Below are 26820 nucleotides of genomic sequence, written 5' to 3' on the forward strand. Positions count from 1 at the left end.
AGTGATTGGAGGTGCTTTTGTTTGGGGAGATCAACTCGCAAAGGAGTCTTATATGTAAAGAAGACCTCCTAACGAAGTCTTCTATAGATAGGACACATCCTAAAGGTGTCCTCCATAGATAGACTTCCTAAAGGAATGTTATATATAGAGAAATCTATTAAGGAGTCTTCTGTAGATAAAAGACCTCCATAAGGGGTCTTCTATAATAAAAGACCCCCTAAAGGAATTTTCTTAATATAGAAAACCTCCAATGGAGTATTATATGAATAGAAGACGTCTTAAAGGGATCCTATATATATATAGAAGACATCCCCACGAAGTCTTTCTATAGATAGGAGACCTTCTAATGGAGTCTTCTGTAGGTAATGGACCTCCTAAAGGTTTCTTCTATAAATAGAAGACTTATTAACGGCATCTTCTTCATATCTATGATACCCTCTAAAGTTGTATTCTATAGATAAAATACCTATTAGGAGTCTTCTTCAGATAAAAGACCTCCAAAAGGGGTCTTCTATAATAGAAGACCTTCTAAAGGGATTTTCTAAAGATAGGAAACCTCCTAAAGGAGTATTATATAGTCTCTTGAAGAGGGTTTCTATAAATAGAAGTCCTCATAATGAAGTCATCTATAGATAGAAGACATCCTCAAAGAATCTTATATAGATAGAAGACCTCATAACGAAGTCTTCTTAAAGGAGTCTTCTCTGGATAGAGAGCTTCCTTAAGGAGTCTTCTATAGATAGAATACCTCCTAAAGGAGTCTTCTATATATAGAAGACATCCTAAAGGAGTCTTCTGTAGATAGAAGACCTACTAAAGGAATCTTCTAAAGACAAAAGGCCTCCAAAATGAGTCTTCTATAGATAGACGACCTCTCAAGGAGTATTCTATGGATAGAAGACCTCCTAAAGGAGTCCTTCTAGATAGACGACCTCTCAAGAAGTATTCTATATATAGAAGTCCTTCTAAAGGAGTCTTATATAGATAGAAGACCTCCTAAAGGAATCTTCTAAAGATAGAAGACCTCCTAAAGGAGTCTTCTATATATAGGAGACATCCTAAAGGAGTATTCTATACATAGAACACCTACTAAAGGAATCGTCTAAAGATAGAAGGTATCCTAAATGAGTCTTCTATAGATAGACGACCTCTCAAGAAGTATTCTATAGATAGTAGACTTCCTAAAGGAGTCTTCTATAGATAGTAGACTACCTAAAGGAATCTCCTATAGATAGAAGACCTCATAAAGGAGTCTTCTAAAGATAGAAGACCTCCTAAAGGAGTCTTCTATAGATAGAAGACCTCCTTAAGGAATCTTCTAAAGATAGAATGCCTCCTAAATGAGTCTTCTATAGATAGACAACCTCTCAAGAAATATTCTAAGGATAAAAGACCTCCTAAAGGAGTCTTCTTAGATAGAGGACCCCTAATAGGAGCCTTCTATAGATAGAATACCTCATAAAGGAGTCTTCTATAGATAGAAGACCTCCTAAAGTAGTCTTCTATAGATAGAAGACATCCTAAAGGAGTCTTCTATAGTTAGACGACCTTTCAAAAAGTATTCTATATATGGAAGACCTTCTATAGGAGTCTTATATAGATAGAAGACCTCCTAAAAGAATCTTCTAAAGATAGAAGACTTTCTAAAGGAGTCTTCTATAGATAGACGACATCCTAAAGGAGTATTCTGTACATAGAAGACCCACTAAAGGAATCTTCTAAAGATAGAAGGCCTCCTAAATGAGTCTTCTATAGATAGACGACCTCTCAAGAAGTATTCTATGGATAGAAGACCTCCTAAAGGAGTCTTCTTAGATAGATTACCAGCTAAAGGAGTATTCTATAGATAGACGACCTCTCAAGAAGTATTCTATAGATAGTAGACCTCCTAAAGGAGTCTTCTATAGATAAAGGACCTCCTTAAGGAGTCTTCTATAGATAGAATACCTCCTAAAGGAGTCTTCTATAGATAGAAGACCTCCTAAAGGAGTCTTCTGTAGATAGAAGACCACCTAAAGGAGTCTTCTATAGCATGAAGACCTCCTAAATGTCTTCTGTAGATAGAAGACCTCATAAAGGAGTCCTCTATAGATAGAAGACCTCCTAAAAGAATCTTCTAAAGATAGAAGGCCTCCTAAATGAGTCTCCTATAAATAAAAGGCCTCCTAAAGGAGTCTTCTATAGATAGAAGACCTCCTAAAGGAGTTTTCTATAGATAGAAGACCTCCTAAAGGAGTTCTCTGTAGATAGAAGACCTCCTAAAGGAGTCTTCTATAGATAGAGGACCTCCTAAAGGAGTCTTCTATAGATAGAGGACCTCCTAAAGGAGTCTTCTATAGATAGAAGACCTTCTAAAGGAGTCTTCTGTAGATAGAAGACCTCCTAAAGGAGTCTTACATAGATAGAGGACCTCCTAAAGGAGTCTTCTATAGATAGACGACCTCTCAAGAAGTATTCTATGGATAGAAGACCTCCTAAAGGAGTCTTTTTAGATAGAGGACCTCCTATAGGAGTCTTCTATAGATAGATGACCGCCTAAAGGAGTCTTCTATAGATAGGATACCACCTAAAGGAGTCTTCTATAGATAGAAGACCTCCTAAAGGAGTTTTCTGTAGATAGAAGACCTCCTAAAGGATATAAAGGATATAGATAGAGGACTCTTAAAGTAGTCTTCTGTAGATAGAAGACCTTCTAAAGGAGTCTTCTATAGATAGTAGACCTCCTAAAGGAGTCTTACATAGATAGAGGACATCCTAAAGGAGTCTTCTATAGATAGAAGACCTCCTAAAGGAGTCTTCTGTAGATAGAAGACCACCTAAAGGAGTCTTCTATAGCATGAAGACCTCCTAAAAGAGTCTTCTGTAGATAGAAGACCTCATAAAGGAGTCTTCTATAGATAAAAAAACCCCTAAAGGAGTCTTCTTATAGATAGACAACCTCGGAAGAAGTATTTTATAGATAGTAGACCACCTAAAGGAGTCTTCTGTAGATAGAAGACCTATATACATAGATAGAAAACCTCCCGAAGGAATCATCTAAAGATAGAACTCCTCCTAAACGAGTCTTTTAAATATAGAATACCTCCTAAAGGAGTATTCTATAGCTAGAAGACTTCATAAAGGACTCTTCTATAGATAGAAAACCTCCTTAAGGAGTCCTATATAGATAGAAGACCTCCCAAAGGAATCTTCAAAAGATATAACACCTCCTAAAGGCGTATTTTAAATATACAATATCTCCTAGACCTGTCTTCTATATATAGAAGACATCCTAAGGGAATCTTCTAAAGATATAAGGCCTTTTCTACAGAAAGACGACCTCTAAAAGAGTCTTCTACAGATAGAAGACTTCCTAATGGAGTCTTATGTATATAGAATAACTATTAAGCAGTCTTCTATAGGGTCTTCTTTGCCGTCCAGTTCTGCGTATAATACCACGCACCCCGTATTTATTTTGCGGGTTCTTCATCGCTCATTCATATGGCATATGGCCTAGCCAACGCAATCTTTGTATCTCGACACGTTTCACTCTACTGATGTCGGTGTACGTCGACGTCGATATTCTCTATCAACGTATATTTGCCCGTGGATCTTCCGCAGAACTGTTTGATGTTGTTTGTTGTGTTCGTGGCCGTGCCGAGGTAGACGAAGTCTTTAACTACCTCAAAGTTATAGGAACCAACTTCCACAGTCGATGCGAATTCTATGGACACACATTGTGCTTCGATACCCTCAACTTGGTTTTGTCGCCGTTTGCTGCCAGTTCCACTTTTGCAGATTCACCTTCGAACTTTTTAAAGGTATATGTAAGTTGCTTCTTTTACTGATCAACCCATGATAACAATATCGTTAGCTTAAGCAATTAAAGTGTGGCTATTGTTGTATATTGTGTCATTTCTTTTGACGTTTGCATCTCGTAAAATCCATGAAGAGATCACACGAAAGGCCGTCTCCTTGCCTGAAACATCGGAGGTTCTCATTGTCTGTTCGGAGAGGTTCTTTCCTATTTTAACTCAGGACCGAGTAACAATTAGACAAATGAGCTTTGCGCGGATACCAAATTGGAATACCTTTGAACGTAAGGGGCTGTCGAAGGCTGCTCTTTAATTGACTAAAATGCGCTAAGAGTCGATCAGCATCTGTTTCCAGGATTTGCCGCAAGGTAAATATCTGGTCAATGGTGGATCTGTCAGGTTTAAAGCAGCCTTGGTATGGCGCAATTATTCCCTGGACCATAGGCTTTAGTAGTTCGCACAATATCCCTGTCACTATCATATAAGCAAAAGGGAGCAGACTTATGTCCCTGTAGTTAGAACGCACAGTTATATCTCCCTTCTTGTAGATGGGACGCAGAATGCTCAGGTTCCAATTGTCAGGCACTCGTTCTTCCTGCCAGATGGTGCTAAGTAGCTAATGCATACACCTTATCAGCGTGTGGCCTCCGGTTTTAAACAGCTCGGCTGATAGGCCATCGCATCCTGCTGTTTTATTATTCTTTCGCCGGTTTATTACTGTCTTTACTATATATTCTATATCTATACATTCAGGGATTGGATCTTTGTTGGAAAATTACTCTTTCCACACTATCTGTATCATTTATCAAATTACCTTGCTGGTCTCTATAGGAGGATGTGTCTGTACTTCATCCATAGATAGGGGTATTTCATAGATAGAAAACCTCCTATATGGGTTTCCATGCATTAAGACCTACTTCAGTGGTATTTTGTACAGTCTTCTTGAAATAGGAATCTCTTTGGAAAAGGTGTCATACAAATTGACGTATTTGCCGAGCCTCAACTGTATTTAGAATAAGTTGTAGGTGATCTCTATTAGTTTGTTGTTGTTGTTGCTGTTCTTGATTAAAGCGATTTTATGATCAGACATACATTTATGGGGATAGATGGACGGACCGACAGACAGACATACTCGTATTGTATGTAAAATAAACTGCAACGTATTAAATTGCTTACGAAGAGAGATATGGGAATTGAATATTATTATTTGTAGAACATGAAAAATTAATAGCCATTGGGAGCGAAGGAACGAACAAATAATAAAATCTAGCTTAGAACTGTTGTTGATATTTCGCAATATTTTTGCTATTTGGGGGGGCAATGGCGTACATAGACAGCGTTGAGACAATAACAAAAAAAAAACAAAACATGGAAACTTGGCAATTTTGAATCACGCAATATGTGAAATTGCTACAAAGATTCGATTTGATCAGATACTAAATTCAATTGAATTGCAGTTTTGTTGTTGTTGTCATTGGATTTTTTTACTATATTAGCAATGATTAACAATGGAAAACCTTGAAATTGAATCCGTTTTCTATTAACTAAGTCATGGCGGATTCATATCGCATGAATAATGTGTGAAATATTTAGCGACATGGATTGGCCAAGAGCACACAACAGGATTTGAAATTCCATTAAATTTAAATTGCATTTTTCTCTAATCTTAGAGAAGACAATAAAATTTTTAAATTGAATTTTATTTTATTAATTTAGATTTTTTCATTTCAAATTTGTTTAAGTTTTCATTGGAATTTTGTCTGACCAGCACCACCACCGAACAGCATCACAAATTATCTGACATCACTGATTCGTCGTTTCGTTTCTCACGCTTTGAACGAACACTCTCACACACAAAGCTTTGACGTGCTTCTGAAAATATGGCCAGCCTGTCTGATATCAAGTTGTGCTAAACAATTTGAATGTTCAGCATTTTGGGATTTTCATCTTAAAGTGGCTTAGATTTTTTTCTGATAATTCAAGACGAGATTGAGTTGCCATTAAACTTTTTTTTTTTTTTGGCCAAACGACTCCTTCAGATGTGTGCATATTTCGTAATTTCCAATATCGTATAGAGCTGCAATATTTGTCTTTCATCAACCGTTTTAGTTAGATTAGTGCAGATAGCAGCCTCGCAGCAGCACGTCATCTCATATTCAGAGTATCAGAATTTATTGCTAAATAATCTATGGCAAAGTTGCATGCTGCCATTTAGATTAGCTGCCATTGGATCCACGTTGATATCCATGCTAACGTCCAACTGTTGGAAATTAAATAGCAGATTTGTTAAGAAAATAAATTAAATGGATCAATTTGATATAGAGACTGATGTAGAGGATGATGGATATCACAAATCGATATTGATTGCATTAATTGTCGGAGGGAGGTATTTAGTAGGAGGCCAACTGAAGCTAAGCATGCCTTGGTGCCGACATAAAAATTATTTCTCTGCAATATACTCGTGAGGACGACAATGGGAGATTCTCTGATATCAATGACTATTCTACTCGATTCTATTTTTGTCGCTAAGGTATGGGACATCAGTTTTGTTACCGAGTCTGAATTTATAAAAAAAATTTACATAGCCAAAATTTTTAAAAAAAGGTGTTTAGTATATTTCCAAGGGTGGTTTAACCTCGGAATACGATAACTGTTGCCAATTTTTTCTGCAAAGGGAAGATTAACTGATATTATGTTACAGTGCTAGATGAAAACGCCTGCTATTCGTTTCACTCTTTGTTCTTTTTCCTTGCTCTAAGAAACTCTCACCAAGTTTTGAGGCGACTGCTTTGCCTTGTATTTTTCATTGAAGTTTTGACCTTCCCCTTATTCTGTCTCTGGGTTAGTTGGTGTCAATAAAATAGTCAAAGATAAAACCCTGCCGCTATAAGAAAATAAGCTGAACAAAATTGCTTTTCCTCACCAAAATTACTTTTCCTGTCAAGTCTCTCTCAGAAGAAGCCAGTGATGTTTGTTTTAGGAACAATGTTCATAATATGCATGAATCTGAACATTGGAGAAAAATTTTTAACTCCTGCTATAGAAAATAAGCCCAAACAAATTGTGTTTCCTCATCAAAATTGCATTTCCTATCCAGTCCGGTATTAATTCTTTACGAACAATGATCAAAATATTCATGAATCTGAATCTTTTCGTAATATGTTTGAATTGTTCAATCCAATACTTTCTGTTTCGTGCTTCGCTTTTTGGAATACCGCGCCTTGTCATCTCTTCTTCCACTTGTTTGCGCCATCTATTCTTTGGCCTGCCAATTCTGCGTGCACCGCCATGTGTCTCGAATTTATACGCCTTTTTAGCGGGTTCATCATCGATCATTCTTATTATACGGCCTAGCCAACGCAATCGCTGCATCTCAATACGTTTAACTATATTCATGTCGTTGTATAGCAGATACAACTCGTGGTTCATACGACTTCGATATTCACCGTCAACGCAGATCGGTCCGTAGATCTTTCGAAGAATTTTTCTCTCAAACACGCCAAGCACTGCCTTATCTGCTTGCGCACGTACCCAGTCTTCGGAATCATACATCAGCACGGGTAGTATCAGTGTTTTGTAAAGCTTTATTTTTGTTTGACGAGTTGTGGCTTTGTAGCATCTGTTGGCCAATACTATTCCTCTTTTTATTTCATCGTCGTTTTTTGTGTTTACGGCGGTGCCGAGGTATACAAAATCTTTTACCTCAAAATTATAGGAACTAACTTCAACAATTGGTCCGATCTCAACGGAGGCATTGCGCGTCGACACCATCAGCTTGGTCTCCTCGCCGTTTACCACCAGACCCAGTTTAGCAGATTCTCCTTCGATCTTCATAAAGGTATCGGTTACTTCTTTTACTGATCGTCCCATGATGTCTATATCATCAGCATAAGCATGTAACATGTGGCTATTGGTGTAGATTGTGCCACTTCTTTTGACGTTTGCCTCTCGTATAACCTTTTCTAGCATGATGTTGAAAAGATCACGCGAAAGGCTGTCTCTTTGCCTGAAACCTCTTTTGGTACAAAACTCTTCGGAGAGGTTCTTTCCTATTTTAACTGAAGATCTTGTGTCAGTTAGAGTCATCTTACAAAGCCGAATGAGCTTTGCGGCGATACCAAATTCAGGCATTGCTTGGAATACCTTTGAACGTAGCGGGCTGTCGAAGGCTGGTTTATAATCGACAAAAAGGTGGTATATGTCGATCTGCATCTCTAGGGTCTTCTCCAGGATTTACCGCAGGGTAAATATCTGGTCAATGGTGGACTTGCCAGGTCTAAAGCCGCCTTGGTATGGCCCAATTATTTCGTTGACCATGGGCTTTAGTCGTTCGCACAATATCCCTGACACTATCTTGTAGGCGATAGGGAGAAGACTTATGCCCCTATAGTTGGAGCATAAAGTCTTATCTCCTTTCTTATTGACGGGACACAGGATGTTCAGGTTCCAATCGTCGGGTACGCGTTCTTCCTGCCAGATGGAGCTAAATAGCTGATGCATACACCTTATCAGCGTGTCGCCTCCGGTTTTAAACAGCTCGGCTAGTAGGCCATCAGATCCTGCTGCCTTATTATTCTTCAGCCGGTTTATAGCTGTCTTTACCTCATCTTGGCCGGTTGGTATACCTTCAATACCATCTTCTGGGATTGGATCTGTGGTATCTTCGTCGACATCGCTACTATTGGATACCAACAGTTTGGAAAAATGCTCTTTCCATATCCTTAGGACACTAACTGTATCAGTTACCAGATTACCTTGCTGGTCTCTACAGGAGGATGTGCCAGTTCCAAAGCCATCAGTTTGATGTTTCACTCTTTGGTAGAATTTTCGGACTTCATTCTGTCTCCTGTACATCTCGATTTGTTCACACTACCGCTTCTCCATCTCTATCGTTTTCGTGCGGAAAAATCGTTTCTCCTCTCTCCTTTTCTCCCGATACCTCTCTCGTGCGCTACGCGTTGCTACTGATTGTAAAGTAGCCCTATGTGCCACTTTTTTTTCTCTTCGGTAGTAGCACGACACTCCTGGTCATACCATGGATTCCTTGGCGGAGGTCTCTGGTATCCAAGTACTGATTTTGCGGCTGTTTGCAAGAAGTGGGCAATGTTTTGCCATTATCCTGATATGTTATCGGGACGAGGAGTGCTTTGATTAAGCAGTTGGGCCAGTTGAGTGGAATACCTCCGTGTTGTGTCTGTTCGCACTTTGTTTGCTACGTTTAATCTGGTACGTACCTTTGCTGCAACAAGGTAGTGGTCCGAGTCGTATGTTTGCACCTCGGAACGATCGTACATCCAACACGCTTGATGCATGTCTGCCATCTATCACAACGTGATCAATTTGATTTTTTGTTCTTTGATCTGGCGACAGCCAGGTGCCCTTATGAATATCGAGATGCTTAAATCTGGTACTGCTACCCACCATGTTTTTTGCAGCTGCAAAGTCTATCAGCCTCATACCATTGTCAGATGTTTCACTGTGACGACTGAATTTCCCGACTGTTGGGCCAAAGATATTCTCCTTTCCAATTTTGGCATTAAAATCTTCTTTCTTCTTTCAGAGCGCATTTTATTTACAAAGGGTGTTTCAACGGTCTTCTATGGAAAGAAAACGATTCAGAAGGTATTCTATTTATAGAGGGCCTTCTATGGACAAAATACCTTTTAAGTAAATCGTCTCTGAACAATTGAAAAGGTCCTTCAAAGGCAAAATATCTTCCAAAAGATCTTCTATGGAGAGAAAGCCATTTCCGATTCCTGATTCATTCTAAAACCGGAGGATCTCGCAAAATATCTTCTGAGGCCACAAGAGCTTCCAGTAGATTTGTTATGGACGAAAGACATCTCAGAAGGTTTTCTGTGAGTCGAATTCCTTTCAAAAGGCCACTACTACAACTTTTTAAAAGTCTCATAGTCAAATTACTTAAAAATCCTCTATAGAGAGACGGAGGACCTCTCCAATGGTCATAAATGCACACAGAAGGATTTCAATGAGTAAAATACCTTTCAAGAGGCGGTGTATGGGCAGTAGGTCCTTTCAACAGGTTTTTGCATTGACGAGAGGCTTTCCAAAAGCCTTTCTTGTCAAAAGGTCTTCCATAGATGTCATTCAAAAGGTCGTCTACGAAATCTTTTTCAAAAATCTCATAGAAAAATGCCCTTCAAAAAGTCGTCTATGGACGAAAGACGTTAATGAGATATTCTAAAGACGAAGAACCTCTCAGAAGGTCTTCTATGGACAGAAGTGATCTCAAGAGCTCATATTACCTTTCAAAAGGTCTTCTATAGACAGGAGAGCTTTCAGAAAGTATGGACAGAAAATATTTCTAGGCAGGAAAGGCTTTCAATGGATAGAACCTCTCTTAAAAATCTTCTATAGAAGATATTTCAAATACCGACCGAATACCGTTAAAATGGTCTTCAGTGGAAAGACGGAGGCCCTCAGAAGGTCATATATACACAGAAAGCTTTTGAGGAGGTATTTTCCCGACAGAAGGATTTCTATGGGTAAAATACCTTTCAAGAGTCCATTAATGGGCAATAGGTCTTTGCAACATGAACTTTCAACATGTTTTTATGGACTGGTGATTTTGCAAAAGATCTTCTATAGATACCATTCAAAGGTCTTCCATACAGAAGAACATTCAAAACATCTTCTGTAGAGGCTATTTGAAAAGTCATTAAGAAAGTCTTCTATAGGCAGCAGACATTTCAAAATGTCGTCTATCAACAGGAGGCCTTTCAGAATGTCGATAACTCTGGAACGGATCAGGCTATTCAGTCGTAATACTTTTTTTCCAAACTTATATCAAGTGCCACCGTAGTGCAATGGTATGCACACCCGATTCCCCGGCCAGTCAAAATCAAACACTTTTCAACAGTGGCAAAATGCCCCTCAGTAATGTTGGCGACATTTTCTAAGTATTTCAGCCTTGTACAACTTCTCTACAAGTGGTGTCTTAGACATGCCGTTCGGACTCGGCGATAAACAGTGGGTCCCATATCATTGATCTAATATGAATCGGGGTGCACTTATTGATATGAGAGAAGTCTCCCCTGTCCTGCCTAGGATGTTTGTGGAACAATTATAATTATTATATCAAGTTCGAATATGGACTATATCGATCCACTCCGTCAGGTGCCTCCCAAACAAACTTTCGGAAAAGTGATGTTTAAGACCTCCTCTCGAATCGTTTCAATTTTTCTTGAAACAGGTTGTACTCGAGGGCTAAATCGGTCCACTTCTTTGGGTACATACCCACTAAAGTTCAACATTTTTGTTTGTTAAGTGCAGTTTAAGGTCTTTTCGATGATCTATTGTAAATTTTTACCAAAGGTACATCTTGTGGTCCTGTTTACAGCGATATTATATAGTGGTCCAAAAGCTCTAAATTATACGGTGACCAACTGAAATAATTGGTGGGCGCGCTATGTATCGAAACGAATAACTTCCACAATAAAATCCAATTCCGATAGAGACAATGTGTTCCATTCCTTCAGGTATCACCTCCGCAACACTTTTGAGCTTTATTTCAAATCATATTTTTGACGGCAAGTTCATACGTCCAAAAGAGCCACAAAATTCTGAAAATCTCTTGAATATATAATTTTTGGGGAAAAGGTTTTTGGTGGTATTGCCGGTATTCGATCTTTCCATAGGATAAAAGTTTCAATTCACACAGGCTGAGGGTATACTTTGGTCGGCAAAGCCGACTGAAACTTTTTACTTGTTCCAAAAAAGTTTGAGGAAATCCCATATTTGTTGAGAATTTCGGATTGTTCGCCAACGGTTAAGGCAGGGAAGACTGTAGTTTCGAACCTCGCCAAAGGTTCTTCTTATACCCTCAGCATTTATGCTAACGAGGGTATATACGCTTTCATACGGGCAAAATGGGTCTCATCGAAATAATGGTTTTAGACCCCAAGTATGTTTGGACGAAATGTGTTTTAGACAATTTGGAGTCGATTGAGCAATGTCCGTCCGTCTGTCTGTCTGTCTGACTGGCTGGTGCGCACGATAACTCTCGAAGGGATGAACCGATTTGATCCAAAATTTGGCTTTCGCAATATTTAGTCCAAACTTAGTTTAAGGTCGGTTGGGTTATATCGGTCCACTCCTTCTGGTACCTCCCCCACAAAAGTTCGGAAAATTTGTGCGCGCGATAACTCTTGAAGGGAGTAACCGATTTGGTTCATACTTTGCACATCGTAAAATTTCTACCAGACTTAGATGAGGTTCCAATATGGACTCAATCGGTAAACTGCTTCGGGTACCTCCCACACAAAATTTCGGAAAAGTTCAGTTTAGGACCTGCTCTCGAATTGCCTTGGTTTTTGTTGTAACAACTTTCACTCTCCCCCATACGAAGGTACAAGTTTCATCAGGGGCAAGTCCATACTTCCTTAGAAAATAGGCTGAAAGTTGAAAAACCCCTATGACACCATGTGTAGTGTCAGGAGCGCAATATAATTCTCGAAGGATATGCCGACTCCGTCCAAAATTTGGCCTTCATAATATTTTGTCCAAACATAGTTTAAGTTCGAAGATAAGCCATATCGGTCCACTCCTTCAGGTACCTCCCCCACAAAAGTTCAAAAATGTTCGGAAAAATTTTTCGTACGATAACTCCTGAAGGGAGTGGCCGAATTGGTCCATACTTTATTCATCCTAATATATCTACTAGATATAGATCAGGTTCAAATATGGACTATATTTGTCCACTCCATCCGGTACCTCCCACACAAAATTTCGGATAAGTTTACTTTAAAACCTGGAATGGAATCACTTTGATTTTTGTTAAGGCAACTTGCATTCGCTGCCTCAATTGCGATGGTAAAAGTTTTTTCAGGGGCAAGTCCATACTTCTTGAGCAAACAGCCCGAAGGTTGTAAAAACCGCCTATGGTACCATATGTAGTGGCTGGAGATACATTCCTTTTAGTATCTCATCCGCAAAACTTTTGATCTTTAATCCTAATGAACATTTTTGTCGGTTCAAAATTAAAAAATTGTCATCACAAAGGTAATGTGATGAAAATAAAATTTTGTGACGAAAATAGACAAAAAATGATGTATGATACTTTATTCACAAAGTTAATGAGAATTATTTACTTGAAAATTTTGCGTATTATAGCCTAGACAGACGGCAGTCTTAATTTGCATTAACAGCCTTAATTCAAATTAATTTGAACATTATCCCCTTTCTTAATGCACAAAATCAAAGGAAATTTAAACTGAATTAAGCAATTTCAATATGACAATGCTGTTGAAAATCAATTGTCTTTTGTCAAATTTCCATGTTTAAGAAAATAAAAAGGGAAAGCAAATCAGCAATTTTCGCGTTTCTTCAAAATAAGTAGTGGTCTTTCGCGAGTAGAATAGCAGCTAATCGTTTTTCACGCCTTTTAACAAATTTCTTTTTCAAATTTTTATTTTCACAAAAAATGCCATCACCCACCATACCAATTCTATCGAAAATTATATCTTCCTCAAATGTTTTTTACAGTTTTGCAATATTTTTATAATATTAAAAAGACTCAAAAATATAGCGAATAAATTAAATTTATTTTTGCTTCATCGTGGTGAAAAGGTCAAAGGTAGAAAGTGTATTTATTTCGCATATTTTGGCGAACTTTTGTAAAGCTTTATGAAATGGTCTGCTGGGTACAAAGAAACAACACAAACAGCTGTTTCATAAATGCAGATACTATCTGTCAGGGTGAAAAATTAATTCAAATTAGGAAATTTTTAATGCAAATTTACTCTGCCGTCTGTCTAGGGTATTAGGGCGAAAATCATTTTAATATTAATTTTAATTAATTTCTCGTTGGAGTCGAGATTAATGATCGAAAATTGTTTTGCAAGTGAAAAAGGAAAACCGAAGATTCGTACCTACACAACCACCATTATCTGACCGGTTGCACTGTTGGTAGCAGCTCATCAGACATATCGGCTGTGGAGTGGCTTCTCTGTCATCGAACTTTTCATTTCTCAAATCCAAGTTGTTTTTACAGTGATGAGCTTTTTCTCATTCAACCTGCATTATTCCACGACAAACGCTTTTTTAACGCAGCCTTCGGAAGTTATCAGTTTGGTTCTGAACGCTAACACGGTTGACAACACTTTTCATATGTTTTTCAAGGACGTGGGTTCAAATCCCAGCCTGGCTCAAGCTGATTTTTATTTATTTGAAAAATGTTTATATTCAACAGATATCCACGTACTTGATATTTTTAAATATTATAGCAAGATTTAATAATTCATTGCTATATGTTTTTAATATCCACCGATTTAATTGAATAAACAATAACAAATTAATTTTAAAAAGGAGACAAATTAAAATGCTTTGTTGCTTAACGTTTAGATTCTTATAGGTTCTGAAACAATCTATAAGTAAATATTTTCAAAAATAGTTTGTTGTCACGAATATGTTATATAAATTCCATTTATAGTCTGCAAACAAAACAAATACTTCTGTAACACAATTCTAAAAGTAGAACACTTTTTCGCTTTGTATTTTTGTCTTTTTCTTCAATGAAAATCTTAGTCATAGCTCACATTTAATGAATGCATGCATGCAACAAAAATACCCCAACAACATCGTGCAGCAAACTAAAAACAATTTTAGTGCCTTAGGCTTGGACGTTTGCGATGTTTGTAGAATTATTTAAAACCCACACAATATTCTTGTTTCTTTTCGCGCCTTTTCGCAACGCGCCTTCGCGTTTTGGCTTACACATAATAAAATTTATGTTGCCCAAACGTTACTGTTGTCAGTAAAAAATGGTGGCAGGAGAGGAGGATATTACATCTACATTGTAGTCGTACATTTAATATTAATATGTTGAAAAATACTTTTTGATAATGAAAACTATGCTTTCATTATCAAAAAGTATTTTGGAAGTTTGTATAATCCATCATTTGTTATTTTTGGCATATTGGTACGGGGGGGTCGTATAAGTAATATTAATTTCTTTGAACGCGTTGGCGTATACGTACCTTTTGGCAAATAGTAATCATACTCAACCGATGTTTTTCATTTTCGGACTTAATTCTACCACATTCACGTTATCCGTTGTTTTATTTCCTTGTATTCGAAATTAGATTTCCAATTCTATTTTTTTTTTTATTCAAAACATATTTTTCTTAGAAGCCATAGAAGAATGTGTTTTTGAGTGGAAACTAAGCAAATATAGTGAAAAAAGTATTTGCTCATGATCATTATATAGTACACTGTGCGACAACAAAAAAATGACAAGAAAAATCGAGTATATTATGAAAGTAGAGCTAAAAATATGAAACACGTGTATCGGTGTTTTTAAAGTTTACGTCGGAAAGTAACCAAAATAGGCGGGGTAATTTCCGCCCATTTTTAATTGCTTCGAAATATTCGAATTCGAAGATATCTTGGAATCCTTGCATTTCAGGTATATAGTGTCTTGGCAACTTTACTTAGGAGGGTGTGGGAAATATTTTTGTTAAAAATTTTAACCCTCATGCGGTTCACCAAAGGGGTCTTTTTTGTCCTTTCTTTGAAAATCTTTCAAAAACTCCTTAAAAATGCGGTCGTATCAAATCCAAATATTCTACAAAATTGTTCGCCATAAAATTTTACTATAGGTCTCAGAATACACCAAATCTGTAACTCTTGTCTAATCGCCAGGAATCTCTAAAAATGAAAAACACGTTTTAGGGTTAAAGTCGGACTTCATCTTAGTTTATTCAAAATTGTCCCACAAAACATAATTTTAGAGAGATGATGTCAGAGATAAAAATATTCTTCATCAAATTTCACTATGGGTCACCAAAGAAATGAAATGTCAATTTACATTTTATAGCATGAAAATATCAGTATCAATTTTGCTGAAAAAAATATAAAAGTATTTCCCAATTTTTTGATGAAAAATTTGTCCTTTTTTTCGAGTTGATACATGGAAGTAATATAAAACATTGTTATAGGTGAAAAGTGTCAAAGGATGAAAAATTCTACACAATATTTCATTATGAGTTTCAAAATAAACCATATATCTATGTATACTATTTCCTTAAAAAATTAGATTACAAATTTATATATATTAGGATGAAATTATATGTTTTAATTTTGGACTGTTAATTTTACATAATTCCATACTGGATCAAAATTTAGCAAAATCCTTTACTTTTTGGGAATTTTGTTAAAGAAAGAAATGTTCCAAAAGAAATTTCATTGTGAGTCTCTGAATAAAAGAAATCTGTAACCATAACGTATAACATTCGTAGCAGCCCTTATTTTTGGTGTAGGGTTTAGGGCCATATTTTACAATTTTTAACCAGATTGTCGTTGTGATTAAAAAATATAAATATCTTATTGATGATTTTTCGTTATAAATTCATACAGAAGATGTTGTTTGTTCAATTTAAATAGCTTTAAAAACATTTGTGGTAAATATATATTTGAAATATATAGAAAACCCAGATCGGACCTGCCAAAATTGCGTATTTTTAATACTTTTAACTTAAATTACGTATTTAGGATAAGCCATTGGTTGCTTATATTGTATGTGAGGTATTGTATTAGAGGTCTACGGCTATGGTCCAGTGAAAATATAGGTGTCATATAGGCTCTCACATGTACAATTTGGTGTGGTCCAAAATACTACAATGATGGGACTCACTCCTACTTTGGTGGCATTTACGTAATTAACTATAGCAATTGACGTAAATAGCTGTATCATGAATGACCATAACGAACCCAGTTAGGATATATTCAAAAATGGGGGGAACTTGCCCCGCCTATTTTGGTTACTTTCCGACGTTAACTTTAAAAACGCCGATACACGTGGCTCATATTTTTAGCTCTACTTTCATAATGTACTCGGTTTTTCCCACCATTTTGAAAAAAATTGAATTTTGTTGCACAGTGTTATTTATATTTCCTAAGCGCATTATTTGTAATTTTTGCATAATGTAATAATATTTTTGTACGTCCATCCATCCATTACAATTTCCCAGATAACTGTTTATATATTGCTTCACAATATTTTTTCCATTCCATACGCACATCCACTGTCTTTGGACCACCCTTCTTAAACATATTTGGGGGTTATGTCATTTAACCATTATTATTATTTTAATCCCCGCATACCTAAGTTTTGCACGTAAAGTTCTACATCAATTGCGGTCACTGGCCTTTCCCTTTTAGTTTTCAAGCATTTCCACGTTTGAAACTTACTGACTGATTTTGTAGATTAAAATTGAATGAATTTAAGAGAATTATTTCCAATCCTTATTTTTATACCCTACACCAATATGTGGGGAGGGTATTATAAGTTGGTTTTGGCCAAAAAGTTTGTAACGCATCGAAATAATGGTCGAAGACCCATACTTATATATACCAAAATGAATGTCTCGACGAGCTGAGTCGATCTGGCTATGTGTGTCCGTCCGTCAATCCGTCCGTCTGTCCATCTAAACCTTGTAATCACGCTATAGGTCGCAATTTTGATCGGATCGTCACCAAATTTTGGATGTTGATGAAGGTCCCGGAGGGGAAGAAGCCTATTAATTTTGGTGATGGTCGGATAATATTTAGGGGTCGGAATGGGCAAAAAACTTATTTGCGGAAAAAGTCAACGTTTTATTTCAAAGCGAATATCTCCGTATCTATAAGGGGTATATTAAAGGCAAAGCCTGCTAATGAAAGCAGAAAATATCACCTTTACAGCGATGTATGGTAGGTTGTCGTAGGTGGTCAAACAACGAAGATATCGCAATAGCCGCTAATAGAACACAACTTTTCATTTTTGCGATTTTAATAATAATGACGAATATGACAGCTTTGGTTTGGGACCTTCCAAAAACAAAGTCTGACGATGAAAGTAGAAAATCCCATCTTTACAATGATGCAAAGTAGGTTGGCGTAGGTGGCCAAATAACGGAGATATCGCAATAGTCGTAAATACATCCCATTTTTCCATTTCTTTATAATCACGCTACAGGTCGCAATTTTGATCGGATCGTCACGAAATTTTGGAGGTTAATGGGAGTCCTACATAGGAAGAAGCCTATTGATTTTGGTGATGGTCGGATAATATTCAGGGGTCGGAATGGGCAAACAACTTATTTGGAGAAAAAGTCAACGTTTTATTTCAAAGCGAATATCTCCGCTTCTATAAGGGGTATATCAAAAGCAAAACCTGCTGCTGAAAGTAGAAAATATCGCCTTTGCAACGATGTAAGTAGGTTGTCGTAGGTGGTAAAACAATGAAGATATCGCAATAGCCGCTATTAAAACACAACTTCTCATTTTTGCGATTTTAATAATAATGACGAATAGCTCAGCATTGGTTGGGGACCTTCCAAAAGCAAAGTCCGACTATGAAAGTAGAAAATCCCATCTTTACAATGATGTAAAGCATGTTGGCGTATGTGGTTAAATAACGGAGATATAGCAATAGTCGGTAATACGTCCTATTTTTTAATTTTTTGTAATCACGCTACACGTCGTAATTTTAATTGGATCGTCACGACATTTTGGGTGTTAATGGGAGTCCCACAGAGGAATAAACCTATTGATTTTGGTAATGGTCAGATATTATTCAGGGGTCGAAATGTGATGGTTGATGGTTGGCATACATCCCACTTTTCTATTTTTTTATTTGGGTTATTCTGACGATGCACTTAAACGCATTTCAATAAAATTGACCTGTATTAATGAAGACAATCAGAGCAAAGGCGCTAAGCTATCAAAATTTTAATATTTTTAATTTTACCAGTCAAAAGCTTATGCACAGGGGAAGTGGTGTAGGGTATCACATAGTCGGCCCCGACCCAACTATAGCCTTGGCTCACTTGTTATATTTTATTCATAACAAAAATTACTGAAAGATTCCAATTTGGTCGATTTCAATAACAAAAACTAAATTTTAAATTCATTAATTAAATTTTTTTCCAATATGACATATGGGATCGTATAAGTAATTATAATTGTCGGATGATATGGCGTATAAGTAATAATTGTTAAATAGCAGTCATACGCAAGATCAGTATTTTTGTGTAGCTTCATATGTTTGGCATTTTTGCCATAATTTTTAACTAGTGGAATTTTTAAATAGTGTTTACCTATAATAATCTAAGAATATACGATCAATTTTATTAAAAAGGTAGATCGTAGTAGACTTTTTTAATAAAATTGTTTAACATGTCCCCATCTTGTGATTTTTTTTTTCAATTCTATTTTCATATTTTTCAAGTTTTAGTATATCACACTGTGTTCCCCCTAAAAAGCACAGCGGCTTAGTTACTTATTCGTACATTCACTTAACATTTGAATTTAGTTTTTTGTTTTATGTTTAAATTTAATTTTTTTGCGTGTTGGTTTTAGTGTCTTTATTTTTTCATTCAAGCTGGCATTACTTTTCTACCAGGTTTTCATGATTAAAATGCCGTTGGCAGAGGCCGGTAGGCAAAAAAAAAACGGTGTTACAGTCATTGTGTCTGTGAATGTGTCTCGTAACTTGTTTGTTTTTTTATTATTTGTAGTCTGGTCGAGTTAAATGTCCAGCTGTCTGTCTATCCATTTGGTGTCTGGTTTGTGTGTTTCTTTAACATACATACATATGTATGTACCTACATATCACTCTGTCTACCTGTGATTTCATACACCACACACAAATTTATGTGATGAATAATCATTCTAGGAGATCTCAAAACTTCTATGGAATAATAATGTTTTTTTTGTTTCATTTTTTCTTTGGTGGAATAAATTATTGTAAATCAATGATTTATGCATGTTTGTTTGCATGATTTCATATCTATTTGGTATTTCTTTCATATTCTCTTCTAATGGAGTTAATGAGCTGAGGTTTTGTTTTCAAAGGAATTTCTGATTTGATCATAGATACTCTTATTAAACTATTCGACATTTATTTTGACATGTGATGTTAAGGCTTTTCGGATATGCGCGTCAAATTGTGTTTTCAGTCGACGAAAAAGTCGCAACTAGCGAAGACTTCAATCAAAGAATGTTGCTCTTTTTAAATTTTTTTTAATGATATGTGACCGCCGAGCCCGAACGGCCTTCCGATTATAAAGCAAGACACCATGGGTGCAGCAGAGGTAAACAATGGGATGAATTTCATCCCAAAAACAAAAATAGCTTTACGTTTAAAATTTTAGGAGTTATGTCAGCGGTTTTAGGGGAGCTAGGTACCACAGTAGTTAGCAGACATAGCGTAACGCCTTCTTAAAATAGAATCACCGCCATTATACGGCTGTTTTAGAAGTTCAGTTTTACCGCCTTATTTTTTGATCCTGGAATGGCCATCCGTTAAAGCTTGTTTTTTAACTGTCTCAGCACAATTTTGGATGCCATTCAATCATGGCCTGGCATGGTTGAGGTTGATCTAGCGTGGCATCTTGTTTGATGAATTGCCTATAAAGTTTATAAAGGCTTTACTCCCAAAAGACTCTGTTAATTTTCGGAGACTAAGCATGCCATTTTTCACCAACCCTTTTACATTGTTTAACAACAGTAGTCTTGATTTCATGTCTACGACACATCATGCCAATTATAAATTACAAAGCATTAAACATATTTAGGCAAATAAAAGTAAATCATGTAAGTAGATAAGAAACAGAAAATTCACTTCTGTTTGATCGAGATTCAGTGAAATCACTTAAATCAAATTTTGCTGCGTAAATAAAAATACATGTTGGTCACACTATTTTGAACTTTGTTATCTTTTAGACAGTTTTGCCTTAATGTGGCACTTGAGATCGTATAACTAATAATAATGTTTCGAAGCATTGGCGTATAAGTCATTATGTCCAAATATTAACAATACGCATCTTGAGTAAGGTGACAAACACTTACATACATATGTAAATGTTGAGCGACTTAAAATACCCTCAACCTTATTGTTTAAGGAAAGTTCCAGAATCGATTGAAACTTTTTACCAAAGTTTTTAATTTTGCACAGATTGTAATGGAGTATTTTTCTATGACAAATCTTTTCTTCTTGAGATAATGGCTCAAATGCTCTGAAATATCCAAACCCACATCAAGTTCCATGAAGGCCTTTATCGGACAACTGCGTAGGGTACATTTTGGCTTAAGTATTTTTTAAAATGTTCACCAAAGTTGTCCTGATTACAACAATATAATTACTTTCGTAGGCAATACTATGCTTCATGCCATAATGACCCGAAAACTCTAAAAAGAGATCTCACGGTAACCCAATAAAATGTCTGGTGTGTACGAAGACTATCGAAATGAGTGACTGAGATTGAGATTGGTCCAACCTTTACATGCACATTGTTATATTTTCCCAAACTTACATCAAGGTTGAAGATGGGCAAATATCGGGCAAATCCTTCGGGTACCTGCCTCAAAAAAGTTCAAAATTTTCGCTTAAGAGATTACGGATTGTTCGAATATTGTTTTCACATTTTCAGCAAAGATACCCACTAAAAGCGCTAGCGTAGATCCAAATTTAGATCCAGTTCCAAGATGGACTATGTCGGCATATTCCTTCCTTCGGATAATCACAAGAACACCAACACTTTGCGCTTAGATCCGCTATAAGGGCACTTCTCAGATCATATTGCGATTTTTCGATTGCTTGAATGGAGTATTCCCCCATTGGTTCAACTTCATTTATTACCCTCTATTACAGAGATGTTTTTCAAAACGAACTGACAGTGTTGCAAAATTTTACTGATCGCTACCAATATTATGATTGCGATTTGAATAGAGTGTAGTCCTTGTGATCATGACTGCAAAGTATACTTTTCATTCTAGGGCCTCCACCACAAATTTCAGTCATTTCGGTGGATTAATGTGGTCACAACCTTCAAAATACCGAAAATCGGAAGGTGCTGTTCTATGGGGGCTATATGATGGCGTGGACCTATACCTACGAATTTCTGGTGGAAAGTTTTATACCCCAAACGAAGACTTAATACCAAATTTCAGCCATCTCGGTGTGATAATGAGGCCAAAACCTTCAAAATACCGAAAATCGGGAGATATCGTCCTATGGGGGCTATATCAAAACGTGGACCTATATAAACATTTTATGGTAGAAATGTTTCTTAGCCTCTGGAAATGCAAAATACAAAGTTACAACCGATGCTGTTGTCAAATGGGACTAATACATTCAAAATATATTAAAATGACGCGTACTTTATATGGGGCGTTATATGGGGGTAATACCAAAACGTGGACCTATATAAACCAACTTTGGTAGGAATGTTTTTTTAGCCTCTGGAGACACAAAATACCAAATTACAACTAATTCGGTGGTAAAATGGGACAAATATCTTAAAAATTCCTTAAAACGACGACGCATCACGCGTCATTTTGTATGGGGGCTATACGAAAGCGTGGACCTACATAGCCCGCTTTTAATACCAAAAGTCCTACGTACATATAATAGATTTTCCCAGAATTTCATCCACCTACGTCAATCCGTTCGGACGCTAGAGTGATTTCCACAGACGGACAAACGGACAGACGGCACGCTTATCAAGAATATTTATAGTTTGTGGGGTCTACAATGACTATTTCGAGTAGTTACAAACGTAGTGACAAACTTAATATGCCCCCATCCTATGGTGGAGGGTATAAAAATAGCCTCAGATAACCCTAAGATTGAAGAAATTAGCTTTTTCTGTGATGTTGTCTCTGGAGCACGAGATATTTTAGCTTTCGACTAAGCACACTAACTTCATGGAAGTTGTGTCAGAGATATTCGTCTTTGTGCTCTTCTTTGATCGAGCCAAATAATATTGGAAATATAGCTCCCACCACTGGGATGAAACAAGCCTCGGGCAAGCTATAATAGATTTCTTCAGGCCTATATGTTATTGCGACGCCATTTGCTTCATCTGTAAGCCGGATGTTTAGATCATTCACTTTCCAACTCTACTTGGAACTCTATCCTTTTTTCAAAAATTCTTATGAAAATCGGCTCGAATTGGCTATAACACAATGGAATTGGTTTGATTACCTGTTGGTATGGGTCGTTTTTATATGAATTATTTGTAATATCGTGAACCTTCTCATATGTTGGGTCGTATAAGTAATAATAACTGTTGGATGACATGGCGTATAAGTAATATTTGTTGAACAGCAGTCATGCGCATTTGCTGTGCTTATCAATATTATGGGGGTATTGTATTTTGTAAGGTCTTCTTAACGGATAAGCATACAGTAAGCTCAACCCAGCTGTTACCTACCTTTTTTTTATAGATGCTAAATGGTTGTTAGAATTAACCCTAACCCCCTAAGAGACACTAAGGGAAGGTCAGTTTCCACTTGTGATTAAAGCGAAGCTAAGATATTTTCAATGGATGATCAGATTGAAGAAAGAATACTTAACAGGTCAACTATTGATACATGGCCTTGAGTAATGTGTTTTGTTGATGGAAAAACTTCAACGGGTCATCCAACGATTATTAATAAACCCTTGATCATTATCTTCTATAAAGGCATTTTAAATATGTCCTATATTTTGAAGCCTTTTGCGGATGGAGAATATTTCCAGAGTCTTCTAAATTCTGAAGATTTTTTAGTGTTGTTGTTTTGACATACATCTGTTTGAAATGATTGCAAGCGGCGGTTACAATGGGGTTTATTCTGAACGTAAATTTCTCATTTTCTCCTTTAAGTTGATATGGCAGAAAGACAAAACTGAGGGGAATTTTCGTTCTGAATATCCCTAAAGGATTAGTTGTACATTTGACCATGTAATGCAAAACAACATCGTTGCCTCGTATATGACATCCTCCAATGTCATGCAAATAAGTTCTTTTGCGATATTTAATTAATAAACTCGATGGGAAGACACAGCGGTGCTGTGGTACGCATGTTCGTCTTGCACATAAAAGGTCTGAGGTACAATCCCTGCCCGGAATATAGCATTTTTATACCCTCAGCATTTATGCTAACGAGGGTATATACACTTTCATACGGACAAAATGTGTCTCATCGAAATAATGGTTTTAGACCCCAAGTATTGGCCTGTTCCCGTACTTTATAAAGTGGTAAAAGTCGTAAACGATTTTCATATAAATTTTGTGTACGGGAACGCAAAATGTGTAAAAGTGATAAAAAATTGTAAAAACTTTTCAGTTCTGGAACAGCGCTTATGTTTGGACGAAATGTGTTTCGGACAATTTGGAGTTGATTGAGCAATGTCCGTCCGTCTGTCTGTCTGTCTGGCTGGAGCGCCCGATAACTCTCGAACGGATCAACCGATTTGATCCAAAATTTGGCTTTCGTAATATTTTGTCCAAACTTAGTTTAAGTTCGAAGATGGCCTATATCGGTCCACTCCTTCCGGTACCTCCCCCACAAAAGTTCGAAAATGTTCGGAAAATTTGTGGGCATGATAACTCTTGAAGGGAGTAACCGATTTGGTCCATACTTTGCCCATCGTAAAGTGTGTACCAGACATAAATAAAGTTTCAATATGGACTCAATGGGTCCACTCATTCGGGTACCTCCCACACAAAATTTCGGAAAAGTTCAGTTTAGGGCCATCTCTCGAATCGCTTTGATTTTTGTTGCAACAACTTGTATTCACTGCCCCCCATACGACGGTACAAGTTTCATCAGGGGCAAGTCCATACTTCCCGAGAAAATAGCCTGAAAGTTGCAAAAAAAAACCCCTATGACACCGTGTGAGGTGGTTGGAGCGCAAGATAACCCTCGAACGGATCTGCCGATTCGGTTCAAAATTTGGTCTTAGTAATATTTTGTCCAAACATAGTTTCAGTTCGAAGATAAGTCATATCGGTCCACTCCTTCAGGTACCTCCTCCACAAAAGTTCAAAATGTTCGGAAAATTTTTCGTACGGTAACTCTTGAAGGGAGTGACCGATGTAATCCATACTTTGCACATCCTAATATATCTACCAGATATAGATCTGGTTTGAATATGGACAATATTTGTCTACTACTACTACTTCTGGTACCTCTCACACACAATTTCGGATAAGTTCACTTTAAGACCTGTTCTCGGTTCACTTTGATTTTTGTTGAGGCGATTTGCATTCGATACCTCCATTACGACGGTACCAGTTTTTTCAGGGCAATATTTCTTAGGAAAACAGCCCGAAAGGTGTAAAAAACCCTATGTCACCATATGTGGCGACCACGATAACTCTCGAACTGTTCAACCGATTTGGTCCAACATTTGGTCTTCGTCATATTTTATCCAAACTTAGTTTCATGGGGCAATAACGGTCCACAATTTCCGGTACTTCTCCCCCACATTTAAAATATGTCACTAAAATGCTAGGACGATATCACTTGAATGGGGCAACCAATTTGGTCCAAACTGTGGATCTCCTAATATTTTGTCAAAATTTAGTTTAACTTCTAAAATGGTCCATATAGGTCCTCCCTAAAGGTACCTCCCATACAAAAGTTCAACATTTGTGTCTTAGTGCAGTTAATTCCTAATCTACATTTTTGTCGGCAAGTTCAAATGTCCAAAAAGGGCGACAAAATCCTAAAGAGACCTTAAATACATTCGATCTGTGCGTAGGTGAAAGTTTCACTTCACATTGGCTGAGGGTATATATCTGTCGGCAAAGCCGACTGACACTTTTTTACTTGTTTAAGTGCAAGTAAATATATTCAAAATATCGCGAAACTAATACGTATAGCAAAATATTATAGTGGATTTTGAAGGAGGAGGTGATAGCTTAATTTTCCTTAAAAAATAGTGTTTTAGCGTGTTGTGGAATTCTAGTTAGCTGTTAGGGGGGAGAATGTTACGCTCATGGTTTCTTAAAACACTCTTCGCAGTAGCACAAAGCTGTAACCGGCGCATTGGCTTGATTTTTACACTCTAAATATTTTTGGCCACTTTCTCCATACAAGTGGATCCACTGTGCATCGTTGCCTCGTATATGACATCCTCCAAGGTCATGTAAATTAGTTCTTTGGCGATATTTAGTGAATAAACTCGATGGGAAGACACCGCGGTGCTGTGGTACGCATGTTCGTCTTGCACATAAAAGGTCTGAAGTTCAATCCCTGCCCGACAACATCGCATTTTTTATAAATTTTCGCTATAAAAACATGTCTCTATGTGATATCTCATTGAAATGAGAGAAATCTTCGGTTGCCTCTTTGGGAGATGGGGGTGTTGGTAGATGGGAACTAATTTATATAAGCTCGATGGTTATGTGATTTTTATGCTTGTATGGAAACAACTAAATTTAATTCAGTTGAGTACATATTCAATGCTCTATTACGAACAAACATTTTATGACTCGGAAATTTTATGTAAAAGATCATTGGATGATCGGCATATTAATTGGCCTACCAATTATTGACAATTTATAACCAACTGCTGTTGTCTAAAAATGACAAAAACAATTAAAATTATTAATTTTGACCATGGGTGTGTATGACTAATATTAATTTTTATAACTGTTAGGTGAGCCGATGCGTATGTCTTATATTTGAAATTATAATTGTCATACGTAAAATCTAAAATATTTGAGAAATTTTGTTAACTCGTTTAACAACAATATTTTTGATTTAAAGGGGGGAATGCTCATTTGTAAAATAGGTTTCAAGTGGTCTTCAATTGCTTTTTTATAGTATAATGTAATTCCAAAACTTTATAATGGTCCTTTCATTTTGCCTAATTCCTGCCTAATATCTAACTACCGACCCACACTTCACTTCAATAGCTAAGAAACCCATTTGCCCCCTAGAAAAAAATTATATTTTAACCAAACGCTAAAAACATTTACAACAAAAGCCATTAACATGACTTCAAAATTGTTAGACTCAAAACCAAAAGAAAAGTTAAAATACAAACAACGTCATCGTGAATATCAAAGAATGGAAAGAAGATCCATTTTAATAAATAAACATAAACACCAACAACTAACAACAAAAAAGGAACATCAAATTAAAATCTCCAAGACATAAAAATGTTTGTTATTCTTTTAAATTTCCTTTTTTGGATATTTGATTTTGACATCTTAAACATTACAAGAAGCAGCAGCAACAACAGCTCCAA

General features: G+C 36.7%; 1 protein-coding gene across 1 annotated transcript in view; it reads left to right on the forward strand.

Moving 5' to 3' along the window:
- The window catches only part of PolA2 (DNA polymerase alpha subunit B), a 517680-nt gene that overhangs the window by 255862 nt on the left and 234998 nt on the right, over window positions 1–26820 (forward strand). The gene's annotated exons all lie outside the window — the stretch shown is intronic.

The sequence above is a fragment of the Musca autumnalis genome, unplaced genomic scaffold (genome assembly GCF_047663935.1).
Source record: "Musca autumnalis isolate F117 unplaced genomic scaffold, ASM4766393v1 scaffold_1, whole genome shotgun sequence".
Lineage (NCBI taxonomy): Eukaryota > Metazoa > Arthropoda > Insecta > Diptera > Muscidae > Musca > Musca autumnalis.